The sequence below is a fragment of the Corvus brachyrhynchos genome, unplaced genomic scaffold (assembly GCF_000691975.1).
Source record: "Corvus brachyrhynchos isolate BGI_N302 unplaced genomic scaffold, ASM69197v1 scaffold62, whole genome shotgun sequence".
In the NCBI taxonomy this organism is placed as follows: domain Eukaryota; kingdom Metazoa; phylum Chordata; class Aves; order Passeriformes; family Corvidae; genus Corvus; species Corvus brachyrhynchos.
In genome coordinates this window covers 1,577,182-1,583,404 of record NW_008236629.1, presented here as the reverse complement: position 1 = coordinate 1,583,404, position 6,223 = coordinate 1,577,182, and the positions used below count along the sequence as shown (strand labels likewise).

The 6,223-nt window shown below is 41.3% G+C and overlaps 1 long non-coding RNA gene across 8 annotated transcripts in view; it reads left to right on the top strand.

The window, feature by feature from the left end:
- The window catches only part of LOC108444783, a 19,308-nt gene that overhangs the window by 6,339 nt on the left and 6,746 nt on the right, over nt 1-6,223 (top strand). For 6 of the 8 annotated variants that reach the window (XR_001859479.1, XR_001859477.1, XR_001859478.1 and 3 more), the window contains 3 exons: nt 556-687; nt 2,137-2,198; nt 2,532-2,662. This is a non-coding gene — a long non-coding RNA (uncharacterized LOC108444783). Of the gene's footprint in view, nt 1-555; nt 688-2,136; nt 2,199-2,531; nt 2,663-4,493; nt 4,536-6,223 lie in introns of those variants that run through there. The other 2 variants (XR_001859475.1, XR_001859473.1) reach the window with 2 other exon arrangements.

Here is a 6,223-nt window from a genome sequence, read left to right as displayed (position 1 = left end):
GGTTTAAATAAATCTCAACAATGCTGATTCAAAGGTTTAAAGCATTGCTTAAATCCCTTGATTAACCCAGTTTCTCAATATTTGAAATGAATCAATAACTGAGATGTCTTTTCTCTCGTCTAGCTTTGTAAATATTTACGCAGCCAGTCCCATGAAATATGACATTTAATCCTAAGTAATTATTTGAATGCTGCATATGAGGAGATATAAAGTATAATAGTTCCAGTGATGCTAGTCCAATAATTGGCACTAAGGATGAAATCTGCTGCTTTTCTTTTGTCAATAGCCAGGATTTATACAATATAAGTGTGAGTAAATGGAAAGAAAAATCCACTTGCTGTCCCAAATCTTGGGCCAGCTGCTGGGAATGCAGGTTTCTTTATCCTGTCTCATGCCTGGACCTATGCCTTAGCATTAACAGCAGCCTTTTGTTCCAGTTAAATGAAGTGGTGAGAGCTTGATTAAAGCCAATATTGAAGGGATGGCACCTCTATTAGCTTGTCCTCTGCCTTTCCTTTCTGGAGCATACTATAATGAACGTTCTCTGCACTCCAGGAAGCAGGAAGATGCTTTACCCAGAGTTTCCAGGACCTGGGGAAGACTTCTGTAGGAATCCAGTGCAAAAGGACTATACCAACCCTCCAGACAGTAGCTGGAATTCCTGGTAACATGCAAGATTTGCAGCAGGTTTGTATTTAAATGATTTAGTTTAAGAAGCATAGTGATATGCTTGTTCCTATGACACTACACTTTTAGTCATTGTTTACTGTTTCAGTCTGATTCATCTGTGGATTCTGCCAGGTTTTGCAATTGTAGTCTTTGCCTCTAGGTAGTCCAGCAGTAGAAGGAATTGGGGAATAACGAGGAAGCAGAGAAAGATCATAGTGGGACAATACATTCAGAGTTGGCCAGCAAGAAATCAGAATTGGATTTTCCTTTAGAAATGCTCCATTCTCATACAAAATTGGACCTTTCTGTTCTTCTGGGATGGATTCTCATCCTAAGAGGGCCTACAATAGCATTTTTATTAGCTTTCTGATGAAGCAATGAGAAAAAAGCAGTGTCCAGTTCTCAAATCTATAATAAAAACCTTTTTTTTTCTTTGAAAATTTTCTAAATGTAATAAAAAATACAATAGATATCTGCAAGTTCTTCTAAAATTGTTCTCCATCTTATCCTGCCTGTTAAAAAGTGGAGGAAAAAATTGCTTGTGTGGTAGTAATTCAGGATGTGGGAAAAGATGTTTCTTATTTGCTTTATCATGCCAACCCCCTTAAGAACCCTTCATTGTATGGAAAGGTCTTCATACAGAAGTGCTGAAGTGGCTCTGTGCTTGTGTGGCTCAGTTTGACCACTGCATAATCCAAGCAGAGAGATGTATGGTCCAAAGGAAAGTGCACCACAGAAAAGGTGATGTGGAAAGTCAGTGAAATTACTCTCAGTTTTCCTGAATTTATCCTTATACAGCCCTTAGGAGGTATTTTGACCAATATATACACAAATATGTATAATTCTGGTTAGGGAAAATCCAGATTGCATTTGGGTTACAAATGGAATCTTCTTCAGCTTTGTTTCCATATAACGTTGTATTGCTTGTCTTATTGACTATTTCTCCCCTCCCAACCCTAGACTGAATAGGATCTGCAGAATGCTGCTCATATTCAGGGATGTATTTTCAGGTACTTTGGGATTAAAAAAAAAAAAAAGATGTTTCTAAACAAAAGTTTTCATTTTCAGGTACACCTGAACGTTTGGAAGGCCTAAGAGATTTGGGGGGATTTGGTCCAGTTGGAAATCAGGCTAGAGATAATATATCAAAGTATGAATTTAAACTTTCAAAGATGAAAATATAAAACTAATTATCTTGGTTAAGAAAAAGTAAAATCTTCTGCTTACTCTGGCTGATTAATGTTAATGTGTCGATATCAAGTTAACAAGTACATGAAATAGCAATGGGACAAATTAAGAGAGGAACCTTAATGTGCACAGACATTTTCTCAGTCAACCAAAGTTCCTAAAGGGTCAGCTGCAAGTCTGGAAACATAAATAGTGGTGTCTAAAATAGAAAATGTTCTTTTTGATTTTTTTTTCTCTTTCTCCACTGTGTGTTTTACCACAAAACCAAACAAAAAAAAGGCCACGGATAATGGTCATGGAGTGCTTGAAGGGCGTTTGCCTTCCCTCTTCACAAAGTGAAGGTATGTCAGACACTGTTAGCTACCAAGTATGCATGCAGGAATCACTGTGTACCTAACAGCTGTGAGGACTAAGTGATCTGATTGATCTCTTCTGATCTCTTGTTAATAATAATTATTTGTACTTAAAAGAAGGAATAATGTTTTGGCACCCACATCTGAGGAATAGTTGGTCTGGGGTTTTTTCGCACTTAGATGCACAGCAGAACTCAGAATTCTTTTGGCAAAAAAAGGCCAGAGAGCAGATGAGCTGAAATGACAGATTCAGGTAAAACACGAGCAGCCAGCTCACAACAAGCGAGTTCATTGCGTGACAATCTTCCTGCTCTTCCCTAGGGACTGAGCAGAACGTTTCAAGAAGGAGCAGATGGAAACAGCTGCCAACAGATGAGTACTGGAATGGATTCAAGGCACACTACTTGCTGGAACTTGAGAGTTTGTGATGGCCTGAGCTTCCCCAACCACAGGTATCTAAGATTTGGAACCAGGCAGCTGTCAGTCAGTTCTTATTTATGAGGACCAGAAAAACCCACTCTTGTCCTATGGTGTGGGGAATCTTTTAAGCTGGGTTGCAAGTAGTACTAAAGATACAAGAACCCTACTAAGATATTTTTCATGAATGTGTCTATCTCATTGTCCACTCACTCAAAATGGTTGTTTCTCTTGACCTTGAGCTGAGGTTTAACAGGTGGGTAAAAGATAAATTTAGGAAATCCAGTGATGCAATGCTGACACTTTTATGTCTTCTTGCATAATTTCGAGCATACCATGAAGAATAATAAATGGCAAAGGCTAAAGTGTCCTTGGCAAACAAACAGACAGAATAGCACCCTGTGATATTTTTACCTTTGTTTCCCCTCACCACACACTTTTTACTCCCACAGAGCTTGAAATATTAACCCAGCATGTTAATTTATTTCTTCCAGAGTTGCCCTGACTGTTGCATTTAACATCTCTCTTGGAAGTACTTCAAACCAAGTGGCTGGCTCCATCTCTAGCTTTGTTAATTAGGCACATTACTTGGTTGCTTTTTCTCATATCGCTTAATGTAATTGGCATTTGTGAAGCTTTTGAAAGGCATGTTTGGGACTACATTTTGTGCAGCTGGCTTTCAACTGCAAGCTGTTTCAACTGTGTAGTTCTGTAGAGGACAGCCTTTGAGAGCGTAGAGCATGTGTGCCTAGCACATACCATGCTTCCTTTCCAAAGGGAACAAAGGGATGCAAGCATGGCCTGTCCCATACAAAGAAACATGTGTGACACATGAACCCCCCTGCATACATTTGTATTTCTGTGGCATTAGGTCTGTAATGGGAGCACGACGTGCCCTGGTTGAAGAACAGGTCTCCTTTTATAAGCTGTTGTATAAATGCTTTGCTCTGTGATGGTCTTCCTCCCAGCCTTTAGGCCACACATAGGGAGACCTTGCCATATGGACACAAAAGCCTTTGGTTTTCCCATAAAAATGCATCTTTGAGCATCCAAACTCAAACCATGAGTTTGTATCTGCTGCAATAATTCCAACAGATAAGGGTACCAGTGCTGTGTCAACTGCCAGCAAGACTGATGAATTTACACCGGGTAGGAATTCGGCTCATTGATTTCAGTTGTCGTGGTGTGAAATGATATTCTCTACCTGAGCTGAGAAAGAGTTAGATGGGAGAGTTTAGGGGGGAAAAATAAGGAATGTGTGCACTAAAAAAAACATGTCAAAGTCCTGTTTTTCATGGAAAGGCTGCCCTCCGGTGGCCTGGAGAAAAGCCTACACACTGCTTGTTGGTTCAATAATGTCCTTTCACACTGCAGCAAGCAGCAGCTCTCAAATATGGATGGTCTGGGCTCCTGCCTCAGGAAACCCACAGGTAGCATAAAAACAAGTAAAGAAACTCAGAACAAAAAGGTAGGGCTTTATTTGGTTTAGGATTCAGAAGTAGGGCAATGTGAAAGAAAGGAATGTTGTGTGGCCAAAGTATAAAATGAATCATAGAATGGTTGGGGTTGGAAAGGACCTTAGAGATCATCTCGTTCCAACCCCTCTGCCATGGAAAGGGACACCTTCCACTAGACCAGGCTGCTCAGAGCCCCATCCAACCTGGCCTTGAACACTTCCAGGGATGGGGCAGCCACAACTTCTCTGGGCAACACATTCCAGTGTCCCACCACCCTCACAGTAAAGAATTTCTTCCTAATATCTAATCTAAACCTGCTCTCTTTCAGTTTGACACCATTCCCCCTTGTTCTGTCACTACATAGTCTTTTAAACAGTCTCTCTTCATCTTTCTTGTATTTTCCCTTCAGCTACTGGAAGGCCACAACTACGTCACCCTGAAGCCTTCTCTTTTCCAGGCTGAACAATCCCAACTCTCTCAGCCTTTCCTTGTAGGAGAGGTGCTCCATGCTTCTGATCATCTTGGTGACTCGCTCTGGACTCGCTCCAACAGGTCAATATCCCTCCTGTGCTGAGGACCCAGAGCTGGATGCAGCACTGCAGGTGGGATCTCACCAGAGCAGAGGGAAAATCACCTCTCTTGGTCTGGTGGCCAAGATTTGTGCCCTACTGAAGGACTTGGTCACCAGAGAATTGTATCATGGTCCTGCTGTCATCTGCTGTTCCTGTGCATCTTCCCCACCTGCCTTCTGGCCAGCAGCCTGTCTTCCCCAGGACCACTGCTCTCAGCATAGGCCATACAATGCCTTCAAAGACCTTCCATTTTCTCCCTCCTTTTGTCTTTATTTTTCACTTAAAACAAAGAAAAATAGGGTGGTGCCCCAAAATTTGTCTAGCAATAAAAAAGCCAAAACCCAACCAGCTATACTATTCCTACTTTTTTTTTCTTTCTGTTTCTCTAGAAGGCTCTTGGTAGGGAAGAGTTTGGTTTTTCCAATATATTTTTCCTGATGTTCCTAGTGTATGGGGCTCCAGGTGCTGACTGAAGACTGTGAATATTTTTGCTGTTTCTGAGCCAACAAACCTTCCATCATAGAAAGATGATAAAACAGAACATAGAATTCACTGAGGAACGATTTCAGGAAGAAATGCAGTTTACATTTTTCCCAGCAGATGTGGCTGTTGGACCAGAAAAGGCTCAAGGTCAGTTCAGGTGGGTTAAGGAGAACTGTGGAGACTGGGAGACCCCCTTTTATTGCCGTGGATATGCAGCACTAGGTAACTGTCCTGAGACACAGACTTCAGAGTGAATCTGACTCCAAACAAAGAAAAACCCAACACCCCAATCATGTGATTAACAACCTCCCTCAATCATGTGATTAAGTGGGTTATTGTCTGTTAGAGTTTTTACTAACTTTTTTTATAGAGTGACAGTATTTGCCTCCCTATTGATAGATGTGAGGTTATTAATTATTACATAAAACAGCACACTTGTTGATGTTGCTAAGATGTCTGTAGATGATAAAAGTTATTGGTGTTGTAGAAAGAAAATGTGAGTTCAGTGCCATGCTGACTTTAACATCAGGAAACCCCATAGGTTTTCTATCACCCCATGGTTACAGGATAGGTCAGTTTTCACCATTAACTTGCAATGTTAATTAAGGTCTTTATTCAGAAGCGTCTGTGTAGATTTCTGGGTTCCTTGTACTGGCCCCAGTGGCTCTATGTCAGACATTATTCCTAATTCCTGGTGGGTCCTGGGAGGGAAAGGATTATCTGAAGGCTCTTCTGTAGTGTGCTAGGGACCATCCTCTCCCTCGTTAGCCCTGAAATGTCAGATATTGAAAGGTCTCCATTTAATGACATTCCCAGTTGTGCAACAAGCCTGTTGAGAAGGGAGCATGCTGCATCCATCAAGGAGAGGAGGTCATGGCTGTTCAACAGTTTTACTAGAAAACCAGTGATTTGAAAGGCTGAGGGAGGGTGAGCTGATAGTAAACAGTGCTTAATGAGGTACTTGGATGTGCCTCCCAAGATGATCTCCAGGTCGTGCTGTCAGAGATTTGCACTCTGACTCTACAAAGACCTTTTTACCACTGCTTGTGAAGCCAAGACTGCCACATGCAAGTTATGTGAAATG